This window comes from Olea europaea, unplaced genomic scaffold (genome assembly GCF_002742605.1).
Source record: "Olea europaea var. sylvestris unplaced genomic scaffold, O_europaea_v1 scaffold393, whole genome shotgun sequence".
Classification (NCBI taxonomy): Eukaryota; Viridiplantae; Streptophyta; class Magnoliopsida; order Lamiales; family Oleaceae; genus Olea; species Olea europaea.
In genome coordinates, this window is record NW_019258828.1 from 98,930 (window position 1) to 104,196 (window position 5,267).

General features: G+C 32.7%; 1 long non-coding RNA gene across 1 annotated transcript; it reads left to right on the forward strand.

The window, feature by feature from the left end:
* The first annotated feature begins 3,138 nt into the window (after positions 1 to 3,138).
* Positions 3,139 to 4,400, forward strand: LOC111387180. Its single transcript, XR_002701362.1, has 2 exons — positions 3,139 to 3,371; positions 4,193 to 4,400. It is a non-coding gene; the product is annotated as an uncharacterized LOC111387180 (long non-coding RNA).
* The last annotated feature ends 867 nt before the right edge of the window (positions 4,401 to 5,267 follow it).

Here is a 5,267-nt window from a genome sequence, read left to right on the forward strand (position 1 = left end):
CGTTCTTATTCTCAAATTAACATAAGTTGTTCCTTATTATAGTTTCTCTACAATTATTATTATTATTATTATTTTTTTTTATTTTTTTTTATTATTATTATTATTATTAATTTTTTTTTTTTTTTTTTTTTTTTTTTTTTTATTTTTTTATTATTATTATTAATTATTATTATTTTTTATTTTTTGAAGATGGAGTAAAAAAGCTCATTAGCCAATTGAATTTTTAAATAAGCAAAACAAATAATAATGCAAAAATATATACTCATTTTAAAGTATGTTAACAATATTTTTATATGAAAATCATGATTAAGGACAAAATTTTTTGATGAATGATATGTTAAAAACAAGAATATGATCCACAAAAAAGTTAAGAATATAAGTGTGATAATAAGTTGAGTTTAATTATCTTTAATGTAATTAAATTATAGTGAATTTATAAAAAGAAATGTCACCCTAATCCAAATCTTCATCTATAGTTAAATGAATTGATAAGTTTAAGTCTTTAAGGTTGAATCCTTATCTCCAATAGTAGATAGTTATTACAGTCAATGGCTTCATTATTTATTTGTGTATGAATGTAGGGAAAATTACATAATTCCAAGTCTTTGAACATCACAATTCAAACATCAGGGACCAAGATTCATAATTCAAATATCAAGTATTGATTTAATAATAAAATATTAAATATTGAAATTTAATTCCCAAACCCTAGTATTTTCATCCCTTTTATTCTCTCGCTTCTCTCTCTCTCTCTCTCTCTAACTTTATTTCATCTGATCACCAGTCACCACCCCTCTCCAGTGCGGTCGCCGCAGTGGCGGGTCGGCTGTGTTAGTGGTGGAGGCTGCTTGTGGTGGTGGTCGATGGAGGCTGTGATTTCAGCTGACAGCTTCGGGGTGTGGTGGTGTTGTTCGGTGGAGGCTGCTACAATTTTCAGCTTGCGGCGTCGAGGTGTTGTGGTGCTGGTTGTTGGTGGAGGTTGCTGTGATTCTCAGTTGGTAGCGTCGGGGTGTAAGCGCTGTGCTGCCAATTGCCAAAATGTCGATTGAAGGCACAATCGGCGCTTTGTGCAACTCCAGCATCGACGCCTTGCACGCGGATCTGTAGTTTTGCCGGTAAACACATGGGTGGTGTCTTTGGGGGTTTGGGGATTTTTGTTATGTCATGGCCCGTGGGTGGTGTGTTTGGTGGTGGTTTTGTGGTGTGGTGTGGTGGTTGTTGTGTGGCTTGGTGATGGCGACGAACGGGGATGGTGGTGGTTTTGTGGTGTGGTGTGTTGGAGTTGGTGGGGGTGTTGGGTTTGGGGTTTTTTGCTGGATAGTGTTGTGGTGTTGTGTAGTGTGGTGATCTCCATATTGTTGGCGGTGACAGTGTTGGTGGTGTAGTTCAGACGGCGATAGTGGTTTTTTTTGGTGTGCTGTGGTGGAATTGGATCGGGATCGGGTGTGGTGTTGCGGTGGTATAGTGCAATCGACGATTGGATGGTGGTGGTTTGTGACCAAGATTGGTGCTGGATGGGACTGGTGGAAGGGGTGACCATAAAGTTTGGTCTGGGACCTTAAAATTTGATGATCTGTGACTAAAACAATAATTTGTAACATCAACGATTTGGTTCGTGACCTTAAAATTTGACGATCTGTGACTAAAATAATAATCTGTGACCTCAATGATTTTGCCCGTGACCTTAAAATTTGATAATCTGTGACTAAAAAAATCTGTGATCTATAAAATTTTCGATTTGTGACCTCGAAATAATCTGTGACCAATTAATTTGATGATATGTGACTGATAAATAAATCTGTAAAATCTGTGACCATTAATTGTTTAACTGTGACTTTAATATATTTATTTAATAAATAATTTTAATTAATTAAATACAAACTTGAATTTTGAATTTTCAAACTTCTTACCTGGCTTTTGAAATGATGTAAAGAATACACCTTAAATATGAATTTTTCCCATGAATGTATTAGTTTCGATTATTATTATTATTATTATTATTATTATTATTATTATTATTATTATTATTATTATTATTATTATTATTATTATATTTTTTGGCTATTATTATTATTATTATTATTATTATTATTATTTATTTTTATATTTTTTGGCATCCCATCTACAATCTAATTTAGATTGGAAGTTATTAGATGATACCCGAAGATATCCACAATAGCTTTACAAGCGATGCCAGAATTCTATTCTATACAAATGACAATTTAAATGACAACCTTTTAATCACATAAAACAACAAGAAAAAAATTAATTGTGGCCAAAACCTAAAATAAAAAAATAATGACAGTATGCTAATTGAGCCCAAGTTCGATTCTATGACATTTATTTCTAAATGGATATATGTTCTCGCAGTATATGCTTCTCAACTCAACCCAATTTGCATGTCTCCCATTAGTCGAAGGCACTCGGTCACATGCTCAGTAATTGCAGTAATTTCTTTAAAAACATAAATAAATAACCAATGTTTATTTAATAACATTCAAAAGTTTTAGCAATTACAATAAAGTCCTTATACTTTTTGACACAAATAAAGCACGGTATATTTTTTCAAAGTGATATAGTGTGCACTGGTAAGGAGAACTAGAATATTTCATTCCTGGTGACATAGCGTGCATTATTAAGGAGCACCAGTATCTTCCCTTCAACAAATTTCAGAGTGACAGAGATATTACAAACTCTTTCAAGGTGGCTGCTTCTTTGATACCTAACCTCCTAGCACATATGCTGTTGATCAATCAATTTATGTAATTTGTGAGATACACGAATTTTATTAGGGAAAAAATTTAATTGGGTCTCCCTTTTTCTTTTGTTTTTTTCTTTTTTCTTTTTTTTTTCCTCCTCACTTTTTGTAATTTAGTAAGGAAAGTTGATGGAATTGACCAACCTTAAAACAAAACGGATTATGAGAGACTAGTATAAAATGAAAAATAAAATTAGTGACCTAGTTAAATTTTCAATACAAGTCAAGTGACTGAGAGTAATTTCTAAGACTCTTTAAATATCAAGGGCGATATTTTCTTCAAAAAGAATCAGCATATTTCCTATGATAAGCATCTGATGCAGCATATTAAAAAAGAGGCTTCCAGTCAGTTATTCCATTTCTTTGATGGTAACATTATGCGTTACAATTTTTATTCCCTCCACACTCGACAAACTAAACTATAAAATGCAATCCCAAAGAGGAAATAAGCATAAGGTGTAGAAAATTTTCTGATATCTTGTGTGCAAAGATGGCATCACTCAAGCCTGAGAAACCTGGTTGTCAATCTGGCAAGAAAGAGCCTGCCAAAGCTCCTGTCCCTAAACAGGCCCCTCCGAAGGAAGAACAAAAGCCTCGTGAGCCTAAGAAGAAGGTATGTTCTGGCGACGATCATAATTGAAATACCTCGTGTAAACCTTAAGCTCTTATTGAGGGGGAAGGTTTCCAACACGTCCCCTCACGTGCATGCTATATACATCTTTCTTTCATCAAATGCATGATATGTGCACAACTTTCAAAACTATGCGATTGCAAGGTATGGGTTCATGATATCTATGTGCTCTAACACCAGTGATGGATTTGGGGCGAACGCCCACTCTCCTAAATTTTTTATGGGTAAAAAAAATATTTGTAATTTTTTTTTTTTATAGTCCGATCTTGAATTCATTTTTGCCTAGTCCATATTGAACCTCCTCATCTTATTAAATAAGCCTTCAATGTGCTTTAATACAATATTATACCACCACATCTTGAACTTAGTGTTGTTTCTGGAGTATAAGTTTCTCCTTCCAGATAATCTGTCAGAATTACCTTAACGTAATTTGTACAGCATCAGAAACAACACTTAGAATCTATTAGATTACACCACATTAAAAATTAAAAATGAAATTAGATAGATTATATTAGGTTAATAATGTTATGGTGGACTACGGGTGATTAATAAAGGTGAATATAATCGTTGTATCAAAACCAGAAATACAATCTCGAACTCAAGTTCTCCGCCAGACTGTATCCCATGTTAAATTACCTCATCGTTAACTCTTAAGTTCTTACATAGAAGATAAATTTATTTGATTAAATCCCGTTTTCAACAATCATAAATATGCTTTCTTAGTTTCTTATAATGAAGCCTAAATTGTTCTCTTACTCATTGTTCAACTAATCTAAGGAGTTTCTATATTTTCGTCGTTGTAGGCAACAGGTACCAGGTCATCTGCAAAGAAATAGGACGAACAAGGAAGAGTAATGTTTGAGTAGAACTGTTTAACAGCCCATTTGTGGCTGTCTTTACTTCTATATGTTGTGAAAGCAGTAACTGTCTTTACTTTTATATTTTAGACCTATGAAACCCTTGTTCTATGGCTTTGCTTGCCCAATAAAATGATTCCTATTTAAAGCTCAATTATGCCGATTTATCAGTCTTGAATTTGTAAATCTACAATCAAGAAAAAGATGGGAAGAGTTGACACTTTGAAACCAAGAAATGGAATATCACTTTTTCTATTCCTATTAGTCAAACTAACGGCTAAACTTTGAAGTGCCATAATTTACGCTACAAAAAACGGGCTTAGAAACATTTTTCTTCGCAGATGACTTGAATTTCGTATGTAATAGCTTAGCTTTTATCAACGAAAACCTTCCGTTCGTAAATCAGACAGTAAAATTCTTGTCGCTAATTTGCTGACTCATTTTTTGGGCCATTGATAAATTAGAGAAAAAAAAATTGTTGGTGTTTACCAACGGCTATTTCCTAGCTAATAAGCAATGAAATTAGCAACAATTTTGCAGATTAAGTCCATTGTTGATGAGCAACACACTTCCATTGTTATTTTCGTTGCTGATTTGAATTGAATTTTTCTCTTTTTTTTTTTAAATTATGATTATTTTAATAATTCTTATCGTAGGAACTTAATATATCAAAATGTAAACTCAAAAGTTAAAAAATACTAAAGTTCAATAAAATGTAAAAACTGACTAACAATAAACGCGATGTTGAAAACATATTCATTTAATTCCTTAATTATTAGTTTAAAACAACAAAAAATATATATAATAAATAAAAGACTTCATTATTTTTTTTGCCTCGCCACTAAGTCTCAAGAAGAGAACTAGGGTTAATAACACTGAACTTTAAAAATCATTCAAATCATCACTGAACTTTGCAAAAGATGTACGCGGGATCACCGAACTTCAAAAATCACTCCATTCATCACTAAACTTGTCAAAAGATTTCTACGAGATCACTGAACTTTGCAAAAACTTTCTCAAG